The sequence below is a fragment of the Harpia harpyja genome, chromosome 16, assembly GCF_026419915.1.
Source record: "Harpia harpyja isolate bHarHar1 chromosome 16, bHarHar1 primary haplotype, whole genome shotgun sequence".
Taxonomy (NCBI): domain Eukaryota; kingdom Metazoa; phylum Chordata; class Aves; order Accipitriformes; family Accipitridae; genus Harpia; species Harpia harpyja.
This window is the reverse complement of record NC_068955.1, coordinates 5,378,135-5,393,650: the sequence shown is the minus strand read 5'-3', so window position 1 is coordinate 5,393,650 and position 15,516 is coordinate 5,378,135. Positions and strand designations below refer to the sequence as shown.

At 56.2% G+C, this 15,516-nt stretch overlaps 1 protein-coding gene across 3 annotated transcripts in view; it reads right to left on the bottom strand.

The window, feature by feature from the left end:
* Window positions 1-13,988, bottom strand: part of EPB41 (erythrocyte membrane protein band 4.1) — a 97,352-nt gene extending 83,364 nt beyond the window's left edge. The window contains exon 1 of one of the 3 annotated variants that reach the window (XM_052811106.1): window positions 13,873-13,988. The gene's annotated coding sequence lies outside the window, so the exon portion shown is untranslated. Of the gene's footprint in view, window positions 1-4,137; window positions 4,316-13,872 lie in introns of those variants that run through there. The other 2 variants (XM_052811091.1, XM_052811088.1) reach the window with 2 other exon arrangements.
* Between the last annotated feature and the right edge of the window lie 1,528 nt (window positions 13,989-15,516).

Here is a 15,516-nt window from a genome sequence, read left to right as displayed (position 1 = left end):
GAGAGCCCTCTAGTCTGTACTAACACATCACTTGTAATCCAAAGGCTGGGCAGCAAATTCACCCAAGCTGTGACCCCAGCACTAGACAACTGACAGCCGTTCGTTATTGCAGGCTAGACCTGCACATCAGTGAGGGACACCTGGCAAGACCTAACATTTATTTAATTGAGACTTTATCTATGGAGAGCAAATACAACTTCTAAACAGAGCACGGGCTACCTAATTTCTTCCAGAAGTAAGAGTTGAAGCTCTGCACCGCCTTGTTCAGTGCTGTTTCTCTTACCTGCTATCTCCTTGGACCTTGCAGGGTTTGTCTTAAGCTACTAACTGGATCAGACTCATCACCCCGAGTCCTTTCTACAGATGATTCCACAACCTAATACATCACAGCCAAAGTCTGCTGAGAGGGGCATTTCTGCAGGTGTGCAATGATTAATTGGTACACATTTCCATATCACAAATTTTAAAAAAGACTTCTCAGCTTGGTTGAAATGCAGTATATTAACCTTTGAAACTGGCAGTCATGGATACCAGCTTCAAAAAGATTACTATCAATAGGACAAAATCCCAGAGGATAGCATCACATTGCTGCCAGTTTTTCTGGAGCTTTACAAAATAAGGCATTTTGAGGCTTCAATTAAGGTCGTATCTTTCCATGCTTGTTTTATAAAGAAAACCTGAAGCGGTTCAGATTTATAGGCAGAATCCAAGTACTGGGGGAGGGGAGAGGGGGGGAAATCAGAAGTTGTAGAGGAAAGCTGTGGGTATGGATGGAGACACAGGGAGGAGAGAGCAGGAAGCATGCTTCATCTGAACTGTTGCCATTGTCACAGTTAATTGCCAAGAGTCATCCTCCCTCAAAAAGGTTTCTTACTGAAATAAATAATAATAGTTCAGCGCGTTCTGCAGGTCCACAGAGGCTGGAAGTTAACACGGTGTGCACGGTAAATCTTTTGAGCAAGAGATGCAGCAACAGCTTTGAGATGCACGCTAGCCGGATCTTACCCCTGCATTCACTGCAGACTGCATCAGAAAGAAGCTAATAATCATTAAGCTGCCATCTTTTATTTCTAATTATTTGTCTCCACAGCAGGGTTCCTCCAACCATCAAGCACAAGGGAAGCAAGTCTCAAAGGAGTAACTGTTTTGAAGAGGGCTTGCAGCTGCCACTGCATGAATGGCTCTCCAAGAACAGTAGCAACTGCTACAAACTGCTGACAGAGCTAGGAGGAAAGCATCTCTGTTTAGCCTGTTTTTCAATGTTGGTTTTTAGGTCAACTAAAACAGCTTTTCTTATGCAACAAGAGGTGCAGAAAGCTCACTTGCTTTTGAGTTTTTGCTTTCATTTAATTAGATGGTAATTCAGAAGGCAGCACTGCTATTTTAAACACCACAATGAGAACTATTTCACCGCCTTACAAAGCGCTAAAGTGAAACCACTGAGCTAAGCCAGCCCTAGAACTTGACACCGCATCAGATTCCGATGGTCTCTTCTGAAGGGGTGGGACAAGCGAAAGAGATACCCTGCTACCACATTTCCAGGAGAGGTTCAAAGCAGAAAATCTCACTGAAAGGTGGAAAAGGAGACCTTATTTGTTCGTCCTCTTTGAGCTGTACGTGAATAAGAATTAAGGGGAGACCCGAGTTCACAACACAACTGCTGTTCAACAGCTTCACGAAGGAATGCCCTTCTCTAGGTGACCCATGAATTAAGGGACAGAAAGAAACAATTTCACATACAGGTAAACTAAGATCAACTAAGCCAACACGTGGCTCCCAGCATCACCGATGCCAAAGTATGGAAAGACATGGCCCAGCAGCAGCCCGTTAACGGACACACTGTGCTTACCAGCTCCTTTGCCACAAACATAGCTCTGATCATTTTTTCAGCCAGCACGCATGACCTCACCTCGGATTTCTTGACAGGCTTCAAATAATGGCAACATATGTGAATCTTAGCTGAAGGTCAAGAGCACAACCTCAAACGTCACAGGCTCCACTTGCATCTTCAGCATTTTTCTTCATGGTTTCTGCCCTCCAGCTTCTCACAGCACGTCCCTCCGTGGAAGCTGCTGGTGTGTTACTTTTAGAACTGATGCCCCAACCGTCTTATCAGGCCAGGAGAGGAGATTCACTTACTACAGCTCCTATGCATTTTATGTTTACCTAAGAGATAAGCCAGGCTTAAAGATGGAAAGGCAACCTGACCCTGCTGTTTTCTCTGATGGGTGAAGGTCAGGGCTGTCCCTGATCCAGTGAAACTATACCACACAACCTTTATCTTTGCCATCGCTAACAAGGTACCACTTAGCTTTCTTGTTTGCTGACCAAGAATAATACCAACTATTCAGCAAGCAGCAAATTTCATCTCGTATCAGGGTCAAAACCCCAAAAGCCTATAATAAGCAGGACCATTCAAATGCAATTCTCTACCCTCTGTGCAGTACGTGAAAGACAACAGACCACTCATGCAAACAAAAGTCACAGTGAGACTGCTCTGGGGAAAGCAAACCAGGGGTTGTTTGGGGTACCAGCTTTCCCCAAGGAAGAAATTCACCCCTGACCAGAGACTTGTCACGCAGCGATAACCAGATGGGTGACTGTCCTGAAGGTCTGCTCAAGCACAAAGGACCAAGATCCTGCTGCTGCTCAGCTGGTCTGGGACACCCTGGCCAGCCTTGGACAGTTATAGCTGCTGCACATGCCTCTTGCTAACCCACTCCAACAGTCACACGAGTAAGCACTTGCATTTTGCTCCAAATACGAGCTCCCAGCCAGCACACTGCCAGCCTGCATTTCTCGGCAGCTACACCTTCTGTGCAGAGGAGCTTTATTCTGCATTCAAATGACTGCTGGGTGTTTGGTGGGGATGGGAGCTCAGCAACTCTGATCAAGGCAGGTTCTCTAGGTAATTAATGATCCTTCTTTTAGAGATTTGGTAGCAAAGAACAGCTCATTCAGAACAGGAGACAGCTGCTCAGCTTCCAAATATAGTGCTTCACTTACTTCTGTGTAAGAACAACAGGTTTATGCTTGGATTTGATTCATCTCTCCTGCCCTCCACTGTGAGGCATTGTATAATAATGCTGAGTTTAAGAATAAAGCAATCCGTTCCCAGAACCTTCCTCTGCTTTCCCTTCAAGTCTTTCATCAGTGACTGGCAGTACATTGAACGCACTCTAAATACACTCAGTCTTTTCCGTTACTGGGAGAGGAGAGGATATTACTGGGGAAGGGGGGGTGATGGACAGGAAAGGGGAAAGCTTAGCAGGAAGATACTTTATATTTTAAAAAAAAAAAGTAAATTAAAAACTTCTGAAGTTTCCAGAGATAGCAACCTCAACGCAAAGGCACCACTGCATCCAGAGAACCAGCTTTACTAAGCAGAGACCCCTTCCTTTCCTCCACCCTGAGCACACACCCCTTATTTTGAGAGGCCTTAATACACAAACAGCACCTTGCAGCCAGCCTTGGGGGCAGGCACCAAACCTCTGCTGGGAAACCATAAGAATCCACCCCACCAGGATAATTTTCCCCCTACGCAAAGCAGGATCTCTCTGAACGGAAGCTAGAAACATCGGTGCCTGCCACACTTCTCCAAGCTTGACACGCATTTCCCCTCCTCTCCTGCCAGAAGGGCCTCAGGCTCCTCTCCGTGCCCTGCAAAGCCCCGCACATCCGCAGGTTTGCAAAGGGGAAGCCAGCCCAGCGCTGCACTCCGGCCTTCAGAGAGTCCCTTACACAACCATGGCACTGATTTACCATCAACAGCTGTCAGGGGGCATCTGGGGAGAAACAGGGAGTATTGCTTTCCACTACCAAAAACGTTTTCACTTCCATTTGCTCACTTGCTGGCACTTGGTGTGCTTTTATCACCGGGTCAGCACTCCGCAGCCCAGGCTGGCAGGAAAACTACTGCTGGGGGCTTTTTCATGTTATAAATTTGGCCTGGAAATTGCTATATTAAGCGCTTTTCAATATCCAAAATCGTCACACACACACAAGATAAATCCTCCTGTTTGATAACAATCAATGCTCCAGAGTGTAAGACACAATAAACAGGTCAGTTCATTATTTAAGTCCAAGTGATTCGTTTCAGCTATTTCCTCTCGCTGATCTAATGAAGCAGTTACTTACCCAGAGATGAGACAGCCAGGCAAACCACGCAGGCAAGGCACCAAAATCCATCACGGGGCAGTGTATAGAAGAGAAAGGAGAAGAGACACTGGTTAATAGAGAGTTCTAGCTAAACATGAAAAACCCCATGCACCTGCCAGAAAAATCCCTCGAGCCAGAAAGCCAAATCCTCACACTTGTATTTTACATGAGCACTGCAAGCAGAGTTCACGTAAGCGAACTTTGGTGTCTGACTCTTCCCAGAACTGAAGGTGGAACCGGACATTCACGTTAAGCCACTTCTTAGAAATGTAAACACCAAGTGGGGAAGGAAAAAAAATAAAAAAACCCCAAAACATTAGCCCAACATTACTTAACGCTGATAATACAGCAAGTGGTGACGCAGACGTCCCGTGCCTGCCAAGCTCCAGCGAGTACGGCCTCCAGAGCCCCGACCGCTGCTCAGGGCAGCACGGCACGGGTCGGGCACTGCTGAGCCCTGGGCAGAGCCGGGCTGGAGAAGCAGCAAGCGCGGTGTGGAGGCTGCAGACTGGCCCCGTCCGATTCTGTGTCCGTCCAGCTCCTCCAGCCTTACATAACTTCTTGTGCAAACTTCTGCAAGGGATGGACACAGCCCAGCGCCTCCGGCCCCAATCCACAGGGCTCCAACTGAGCCCTCTAGTGGGCTTTAAAAACTCAACAAAACACCCATAGATTTAATTTAATTAACACTCTGCCAGAGGCCTCTAAACCCTAATCCTCTCAACAAAAGGATCATTAACTAAATGAAGAGATTCAAGAGAGCAACGGTGCTCTCAGCAGCAGCAAGGCCGGCTCCGTGCTCCGGCGGGCACACGCCAGGGCCCGAGCAGGGTGCCGAAATCCAGCCAGATCCTCGGTCCACTGAGGGTCCAGGGACCCACTCGACAGACAAGTGCTCATAGCACACAGGGAAAGTCTAGCACGGTGCCGCGCTGCACCAGGCACGGGACTATGCACCTCCTCTACAGCCATCCTGCCGCACCGGAGAGACAGCCACAAGCCTGCACCCATCCTTTGGGATGCACCGCAATGCTGACAGTCTCCGTTGAGACTGAAACGCCGAACTGCTGAACCAGGAGAGGATTTAGGTGGAGCGCTGGTTGTTTTTAAGTGTTATTATCCACTGATGTCAAGAGCCTGGCAAGCAGGTGAGAGCTCTCGTTTCAAGAGGCAGCCTCCATCCTTCAACCGAAGGCTGGGAAAACATCTCCATCTCGCCCAGCCCTGCTAGCATGAACAGCAGGAAGGGTTTTCCTCACTTGAGCAAGTGTGGTGTACATTGGCAGACGAATTTACTGCATGCAGGTTGCAGTCCAGTAAGGTGCAGTCAGGAAAAAACCTTTACAGTCAAAGGTTCCCAGTCCACGAGCTTCAGCCCAGTGAGACAGGGATGGAGATTTGGGGTTGCCCTTTGCAGGTGGCTCTCTTGGAAAGCCACCTCCACCTTCTGAGCCACGCAGAGGATCCAGAGCAGCTGCAAGGAGCACACCCACGAGAGTACTCATTAGTATGGTGAACAGGAGCAGAAGAGATCTTAATTATAGGGCAGGGATCATTCCCTCTGGGTTTGGATGTCAGCAGCAGCCTCGGCAGGGCCGTGCTGCCCCACGGGACAGGCGTTCCTGGACAGAGCCCACAGCAAGTGCTGCCTTTGCCTGTGCCATGCGCAGAGCCTGCGGTCAGCGGGATCCTGGTTGGGGCTCTGCGATGAGCCGCAGAGCCTCAGGCTCGCAAATGTGAGAATCCAAACCAAGGAAGACTTCAGGTGTTGCTTGCAAAAAAGCTTCTCTCTGTCAGCAGCAGCCTGCACAGGTCTCTCTGGAGATGCTACTGCAGCCCACCAATAGGTACTGGTCCCCTGACTTTGGTGCTGTATGCAAGCACCCCAGTCTCATCAGCAGCTTCTGAAGCTCAAATCCGAGCTCCAGCCGTGGCGTTCACCAGGGCAGAGACTGCAGTAGCCACTGGCAGGGCAGGCTCATACTGGTGCGGCTGCCACAACCTGGGGCAGGGCTTTTAGGGTGGCCAGGAGATGCTTTAGCACACTACCTCTCCCCAGACAAACGCAGCCTTCCTTAGAGGGACCTCAGCCCTCCAAGATGCCAGCCAAGCCCATTACAGACCCTCTATGTTTGGGTTTGTATGCTGGAAAGCATTCAGAAAGGTCTCCATTTTCTTTTGCCCTGCCACCTCCCTGCAGGTTTTCAGGATGAGCCTCCAGGATGGAGCTGACACGTTGTTCAGGCCTCCTTGCCTGAGGATGCGGGAACAACTGTTCCCAGAGCTAATGAGGCTGTCCTGCTTTGACCCGGGGCAGTTTTCAGCAGACACAGAATAAACAATCCTCTCCATGTTCACCTCCTGGAATAAATCCCAAGAGCTCCCATCTCCCCAGCCCAGGCAAGAACACAGATGGTCGCGGAGATTAAAACATACAGAGAATTAACCGCCCTGTGCAAATGAGCTTCTTCATCCAGCCCAGCGCTGCAAGGTGGTTTGAGGTACAGCACTTGGATGTGATCATCACAGTTTGCTGAGCTCCGATAACAGCCTCGTATCGACCAGAACAAGGGGCCAGAAAGCTGAGAAATTTGAAGGCAGTTTGTAGAGGAGGCAAGATGCAAACTGCCAGAGCCAGGCAGCTGCTGTAACCACAGTTGCCTCCTGCTACAGCAGTAGAAGAAAAAACCAGCGGCACCAGGAAAAAGCCTGGCCAGCAGCGCAGATCAATTCTGTGCTCAGCTATCTCGTGTATTCCCACCGAAAGGCAGCTGAGATGGATCAAGCAGCACTGCAACCCCGACGTGAGCCATCTGCAACTCCGGACACTGCCCTAACACCTCCAACCGCTGCTCGCAAGGCACCGTGCACCCACGGGCTGGCAGCGGGCAGCGAGGGAAACCCACACCGGCCCCCGCTGCCTTTCCTAGAAGGCTGAAGTCTTGGCACCCAGCTGAGGCACAGGATCTGTCAGCACAGCACACCGGGAAGGATCCGACCGTCACATGGGGCCAAGAGACCTTCCCAAGGAAGGCAGGGCTTTCTCCAGGCTGCCTCCCAGGGAGGAACTGCACCATAAACCCATGAGCACGTTAGCATCACCAGTGATAGGTTTAAACCTTATTTCATTTTTACTCAAAACCAGGGAAAAATTTCTGAAAGGAGTGGACTTCTTGCTCAGCCACATCCCAGCTGCCAGTTGGTATTTTTAAGGAACAGGTTTCAAGCTATGCAATGATACAGATGACTGCGTTTGCTATTAAAAGCCTCCACTTTGCATCCGAGGAAATCCCCAAGCAGCACTGACCCCATCTGCCAGCCCGCGGCGAGGCTCCTCACAGCCGCAGATTGGCCAAGGCCGATCCCAACCATACGGGAGAGGTTCACCTCCACGTCAGACACAGGCACCTCCAGTACAACATCAACACGGAGAGAGAAAGTCATGTTACAGCCCAACATGGCTCAGGGCCAGGCCAGCGTCTGCCCTCCATCGCTCCCATGCTCAGCATTTGAGTTCACGCACATGCAGGGAGGTGACTCGGTGCTGTTCTGTCTGATACGGACCCTCAATGCAGAGAAAGAGCTCCCCTCAAGTTTTGAGGTGCCCACAAACAGCTTACCCCATCTCCAAGGGTTTTTGGAAAGCAGATATAGAAATACAAGCCCTTAAAGGGCTAAACCACCACTGCAACTGGGGGACAGCTACCAAGCAGGGATCATCTCACAGAGGTCACATACAGCATGATAAATGCTGTAATGCATCAGCTGCGTTAACGCCCTGGCTACGATGATGCTTCAAGGCATCGGTCCACCCCAGCTCCCACCCATGCTGAGCAGAGCTCAGCACCAACACCAGGTTCTCCAGACTGTAAACAAGTCCAGAGTTTCCCCGCGTCTCCCACCCCATCGCTGCGATGCACTGGCTCGTTTGCAACACCTACAAGAGTGCTTTAACGCTGCTGCAGTCAGAGCTTGGTCACCCCGAAGACTCCCAGCACACGTCAAGCCTCACACCCCCTTGCTCAAATCCAGCTCAGGTCAACCATGGCCAGATGTAATTACCTACATGAAAGGAGCTAGAAGCCGCCTCTAATAAGAGGATGTATTTGTGCCGTCAGGCCAGGGTTCCTCCTCCTCTTTTGCCGCTTACCAGGGTGCCAAAACTTGCCTCACATTAAGTGGACCAGCAAGAACTTAACCTCATTCCTTGCTACGAAACCTGGCTTTCCCAGGAACAGCAGGAAAAGGCAGGTTTCTTAGTCACTTATTTACGAACAGGAGCGGAGAACATTTTAACAGGATTCGTTCATTTAATTGAATAGCGCACAGGACATCAGTGGCTTTATTTGTGTTGGCAAAAGGCTTTGGGATGAGCAAATGGAGGAGCAAGGGCAGGGCCTACACCCCAAAACACTTCCCGGGGCCAGGCAACACGCTGCCGTTGAGCCCGCAGCCGTCCGCAGGCCGGTGTGGGGCTGGGGTGGTTCCCGACAGCCTCAGCATCCTCCCGGGTGCGTTTTCCCAGCCGCCCCCAAGTCACCAAGCTGCAGGAAGCAGCAGCAGACAGCTCTAGCTAAGAGCCACAGCAAAATAACATGACCCGAGTTCCCTTCCAGCCTCTCCTCCTAAAATGTGCAAGCGCGAGGCAGCTTTAGAGCCTTCCCAGAGCAGCAGGGTCCGACTCACATGAGGCTCAGACAACACAAAGCCATTTTGACCCGGCGTTTTGTGCCCCTGAGCAGACACTCGGGCCGGGAGCCCAGATGGTGCCTGTGTGTGTACTGCCCACGGCACCCCGTGCCTGCATGTCTGATATTTCAGGATTTTCTCGGGGGGCATCAGGAGGGGACTAGAGACAAACCATGCTAATTGGATAGACGAAGAGTCCTCTGCAGCCCTATAAAGCTGCAAGCAGCTGCTCAAAACCTCTTGTGAACCACAAAAATAGTTTCATCTAAGGAGCAGGCATGGATTAAACGCCACAAACACCCTTTTCTTTTCTGTGTGCGAAGTGCATTTTTCCCCACTGCGGTCCCAAAACAAAAACCAGACCCGCAGATCAAACCAGGAAATTCAGTGAACTTTGAGCACCAACAATAGCAGGAGGATTTTCCAGACCTTCAAGCTTGTTTTGCAAGTCCCAGATTATGTAAAGCGCTGGTCTGCCATTGTCGGGGAAGCCACGCTGCCTGCTCGGTGCTGGAGCCAGCTGGCACCGCGCTGCCCTCCCGGCAGTGCCTGTACCTAGCAAAGGCAGCGGGGTCTTGTGCAACGCCGCAAATTCCTTCCCAGGCACCTTCCACTGCAGCTATTGCCACGCGGCAGCAACTGCCTTTCGTTTTACACCTAATTGTTATGTGATTAATCATCTTCCCAGGGTCTGGGTTTGTTTTCCAGAGTACTGTCCTGCCCAGGCTTTAGGTACTAAACCAGCTGCCCTGGAAGAAGAGTCTCCTTTGTGTTTACAGGGCGGCTTTACCATGCCATCACGGCTGTGCCCAGCGGTGAAGCATCCCTTCCAACGCTTCACTAATCCTTGGCTTTTCTGCCAGTTGGGATACGCCGGAGGGGCAAGGCAGTTATCACTGCACACACGTCCTCCGGGAGAACAATATGAGAGGCTGAATTCATCCCGCATTCAGCACCCAGCTGGAAAAAACCCGTCAACACCCCCGAGGCTGGTGGGATGGGAGCCGGCATCCCTGGTACCCGACTCCACGCATGATCCGTGTCCCCTGGCAATGGCCTCGCACACGGTCCTGCTGCATTTGCCTAATTAAGACCTAATGAAGCGGGAAGATCCATTGTGGGCCTGGCAGGGGAGCAGATGTGCCCCCCGAACCCGGCCGCTGCCGGAGGGGAAGCCCGCTGCTGTCTCCAGGGTGAATCAGCAGGAAAAGCTCAGGCTGGGATGCTCAGCCCTGCAAATTCAAGACCCCGCTGCTCTGTCAGAGCCAGGGAAAGAAAAATGCTCTGTTCGTCAGCAGCCTCTAGTGGGGAGAAGCACACAGATGGGCTGGCCGCTTCGGATGGACCCCACCAGCCCCAGAGAGCCCACCCTGGCTGTCCCCACCAGCTCAGCCAGGGCTGGCCCGGCACAGTCCCAGTGCTCACGGCAAAAGGGACTCCAAGAGCCACAAACCGAACCCACCACGGCCTCGGCGGCACATCCAGCGTGCGAGGCTGCTCAGAGGGGTCGTCCCCACGCGCCGGCTGCAGTCCCACACCCAGCGCTGGTCCCAGGCTAAGCACAGAGAGCTAGCTAGAGCATCTCTCCGCGAAGCCTGACTCAGAGCCTCGCACAAATCACTAGGTGAAGAAAAATGCGTAAAAGGGACAACTGACACATCCCCATCCTTCCTGGGCAGCTCGCTGAGAGAGAGATCTCCAGGCTGATGGTGGGCGAGTCCCTCCCCCCCACCTGAATCACACCTCAGACATCTCCCACACCTCCAACCCGCAGCACCCAGCGTGGCCAAGAGCCAATTTGGACCCCAAGCTTCCAGCCACCACGGCCTCGAGCCTCTTCCTGCAGGTGGGAACACAAAGGTGAAACACCACTGGGCAGAGAAGGGAGGGTATCTGCCCTCCGGGGTAGGGACCCTCTGCAGTCTGCTCTCCTCCCGGGGCAAGAGCTGCAGATGGAGCTCAGAAAAAGCTCCATTATACATTAAATTAGTGACGTAACTTCAGAGTCCCCCGCTCAGAGAACAGCTGATATTTTCCTTACCCTTCAAGCAATCTTCACCCACCAGCAGCTCCGAAAGGACTGTGCCAGCCCAGGGGGGACGGACGGTGCAGAGAGATGTGGCTGCAGGCAATTCCAGCAGCTGCCAGGCTGCGTGCCGGGAGGAAAGCCTCTTCAGAGCAGCACCGCCGCGGATGAGAAGGCACTTTCTCTCCTCGGCAGGGTTTCAAACCCTCTCGAGAAGGCCTGAAGTTTCTCTTAAGCGCAAGGCAAAGCCAAGAGAAGGGACGGGGGAGGCCCCTGCCGCCTGCAGAACAGCTTGAGCCCGACCACGGGGAAGCAGTTTGATGCACGGATGAACTTTTTGCTGCCGCTGACTCGCCGTTACCATCACGACACGCAGAAGCAGCACGTGCCCTGCTTCGGGCGAGAAACAGGAGGGACTGCCAGCACCGCGACAAGCTGGGGGACACCCACATCTACGCACACCCCGGCGCTTGGAGAGAAGCCGCACACCTGGGAGGGCACAAATTGCTCCACAAGTTTTCGTTGCCTCATTTCGGGGACGGGCACGGCGTAGCTGCATCACCCACGGGCACATTTAGCACGAGCAGGGCAACGGCTGCAGAGGAAGGATTAGGCAGAACAGGGAACCTCAGCTCCGTGTCACCCAAAGCTCTGGCGCGGGTGCAAGTTACTCCCACAGACTAACCGGGTTACTCCGGCAGAAAGAGGACACGGAGGGGAGCATGCGCACCGCCGCCAGCAGCCCTGACCCCAGCTCTCCCAGAGCCGCGTCCGTGCCTTCGTTAAAGCCTTAGGAAGGGAACAGCAGATGGATGAAGAGGGTTTTGGGGTGCACCTTGCAAGAACCTGACTTGCTCCCATGCCCCAAGGCAGCTCCCCACGGGCGGGGCAGCAGAGATTTCCTCGCACCAACAGCCTTCCCCATCCCCAGCCATTTGCTCCGGCTCACCAGGTCTCACGGCACGTGTGAGGGTGCCGGGGGGCCGTTGGTGCACCCCACGCCGAACCACAGCCCCACAGCCCCACGCACCTTTGCGCAGCCTGACCTCGCACGGGGCGTACGTGGCCTGACATCAGCCGCTGCCCGCCCGAGCTGGCGGGGCCGGCCAGCAGCCTTGGCAGCGACCCCACTGCAGGCAGCTGCCAACACCGCCTGACCCTAGACTTCAGCCCCACGACGGGGCCAGCCCCACAGCCCCGCTACAGACCCCACAGAGGACAGGGCACCCCAACACCCACTCCTGCAAAGCAAATGTTTATTTTTCCCACGCGGGAGCCTCGGCGTAAGGCAATCCTCAGGCGAGGAGGCGGCTGCCGGCAGCGCAGAGCCAAGGCACACCCCTCCATTGCAACACAGCCCTAAAGATAGCCGCTGTACCCCGCGACTCCGGCCAGCGGCTCGGACCCCGTGGCACCTGCCGAGCCCACCGGGAAGCGGGGAAGCCCCCGGCGCAGCCCACAGCACGGACTAGCGAGCAGGTTTCACCGACCCCTCGTCCCTCTACGGCTGCAGGAGGGCGAAATTCAGGAAGGGAAGAGATTGCAGGAACCGCCGGGGACGCCGAGCCCCGCTGCACGCTCCTCTGGTCGCAACGTCAGCGCAAAGCACCCCATCTAAAAGGGGATGTGGCGAAAGAAATCCCCTGCTCCCGCAGCCGCGCAGCGGGTAACGGTGCAGAAAAGTCGATGGCGAGATTTTTAGCACTGCTTGGTTGAGCGCGGCATCAATCCGCACCGGGACAGGTATCGATGGGAGGAGGAGGCCCCCGCCACCAGCTTTGGGAACCGTCTCAGTAGGCGCAGACGGCGTCTTGGAGAGAGGGGACAGAGCGTGGCCGCCCCAAAGCTCCGGGCTGAGCCAGCTGTGGCTCAAGCACAACCCCCAGCGAGCACCGGACACCTCCGGGAAATCACAGCCGGACCCAGATGCCAACGCGGGAGCTGCCGCCTCCCAGGGAGGGACGACCAGCGTCACTGCCATGACCACGGGGTGTGGGGGGACCCCCACTCCCCGAGGTTGCACCCACCTTTTCCCCTCTATTGCAGCAGCGGGGAACAACAACGTGGGGGGGAAAAAACACCCCAGTCCCAGGGTTGGGATCCTGCTGCGGGGCAGGGCCCCTGCGCCCTCTGTGCCCCCTTCCACCTCCCAAGCCTGAGCCTGCTGTGGGCCCCCCCGCTGCCCCCCCCAGAGCACCCCAGCCCTCCCCACCCCATATCCTCCCCCTCAGCCCCACGCACCCCCCAACCCCACTCGGGGTCCCTGCTACAGCCCCCGTGCACCCGATCCCCTCCCACATTCTCCCCACACTCACGCCGCACCCTGCCTGACCCCACTGCCCCCCCGCAGAGCACCCCACATCCCCCCTTCTGCCCCATACGCTTCCTGACCCCCTGCGGGTGCCTCCCTGGTCTCTCCCAGCCCCAGGACACCCCCCATTTCCCCCTACCCCCCCCTGCCCCACACCTCACTCACTGTGGGTCCCCCACACGCAGCCTGACACCCCCCCCCCCCCCAAAACCCCAGAGCACCTTAAAGCACCTCACATCTAGCTTGACCTCTATGGGTCCCCCTGGCTCCCCCAGCCCCCGGTCACCCCCCCCTCCCCTCACCCCACATCTAACCTGACCCCACCCCACAGCACTCCAGGTCCCCTCATAACCTCCCCACTCCAAACCAGCCTGACCCCCCCCACGTGCCCCCAGAGCACCCCAAATCCTCCTATAACCCCCCACCCCATAACCAGACTGACCCACTACCGGCCCCTCTAGGGAGCCCCAAATCCCCCCGTAGCCCCCCCAACCCCACAGCCAGCCTGACCTCACTACAGCCCCCCCCCCCAGAGCGCCCCAGACCCCCCTATAGCCCCCCCCCGCCCCATAACCGGCCTGACCCCACTGTGGGCCCCCCAAAACTCCCTGTGACCTCACCCCACAACCACGCCGGATCCCCCTTTAGCCCCCCACCCCACGGCTGCCCTGTGCCCCCCCACCCTTACCCGGGCCGGGGCCGCCGCTCCGCTCCGCACCGCGCTGCCTCCACCTGCACCGCAGGCCCCGCCCCCGCTGACGTCGGCGCGCGCCCCGCCCCCCCCGCGCCGCCGACCGCGCCCACTGGCTGCCGCCGCCGCCCGTCAGCGCCGCGGAGGGGGCGGGGCCGCCGGCGGCGCGGCGCTGCAGTGGGCGGGGCGGGCAGGTGACGGTGTGGCGTCACGGTGGGCGAAGGGGCGGGGCCAGGAAATTCCCCCCCACCTCCCTGCGGGGGGCGCGTGACCTCAACGCTGGCCTCCGAGTGCCGCCGTGACGTCACCGCCCCATATAAGGAGAAAGTGTTCCCGCGGGTTCCCCCAGGCACCCCCTGGGCCGTGGGTACCCCCGGGCGTGTCTGGGTGCCCGGCACAGCCAGCAGAGCCCCAAATCCCGCCCCAAACCCGGCGGAATCGGCTTTTTTCTAGATCTTTACGCTCATTTTCACCCGCCTCCTTTTTTTGGCCCTTTTTGGGGGGGGGGGGGCAGAAAAAAAAACAACCACCGCTCCCTCCGCAGCGGGTCCCCGCACGGCTCCGGCTGCCCGAGAAGGCGGGGGGGCACGCCCGGGCTATCGGTGCCGCGCAGGCGGCGGCTGCGGGCGATAAGGTGGGGGGGGGACCGGGACAGCCACGGAGGTGGGGGCGGGCTGGAATCGTTCCCCCCCCCCCCCCCCGTCAGCACCAAGGGTCCCACCGCCCTCTCTGCCAGCCCCGGCGGTGGCACTGGGTGGCCGGGGCCGGGCCGGGGGAGAGGGGTGTCCCCTGCCTCGGGGACAGGGACGGGGTGTCCCTGGAAGGAGGTGCCTGGTGCCACCTAACGGCCACCGCCCTGGGGACACCGGCAAGGACACCCCCCCCCCCCCCCAAGGCCTCCAGAGAGCGACGGGACGGGTCCTGCTCCGGGCTCAGCGCCTCGACCCCCCCCCCGCAGCTCCCGCTCGACCGGGGCTTGTCCCCCCGTGTCCCGTTTCCCCCCCCCGGTCACCTGCCTCTCCCCAGGGAGCCCTAAGCCTTCCCCAGGGGAAGAAGAAGGTTTTGGGGGGGGGGGGAGGAAGAGCCTCTTGCCCCCACCGCGGTGCTGGGGGTGGGAGAGGGGGGAGCCCCTGGCTAATGTGATGAGAGGGGGATGAATCCGTAAGCTGTTAAGCCGCTGCAAAGCCCCTCGCGTTCTGGCCCCGTTATTGCCGACTTCTGCTCACATCTGCTCCCAGGGTTATTTTTAACCGGGTATTAAGGACTTCTGGGTCCTTAAGCAGGCGAGGGGGGGGGGTCTGCATGTCCCCTCCCAGAGGTGCCCATGAGACACCAACACCAGCCCCGCTGCTGTTCGGGAAGGGGAACAGCCCCCCCTCTCTCCTGTGGACCCCCCATCCTCTCCGCACCCAGCCATTGGCTTTGCAGAGGATCCCAGCACTGGTCCCAGCAGGCTGGTGGCACTGGGGAAAGGCCGGAGGGGAAGCCGGGCAGGAGCCTTACACAGAGGGATGCTGCCAGGGATATAAAAAATAAAGAGATATTTATTAGCGTTGAGTAAAGTGCGACCTCAGCGTAGTTTTACACTCAGAAGCCGTGTAAACGGCAGGAGAAATAAGTTCAGAGCAGACCTGGAGGGCA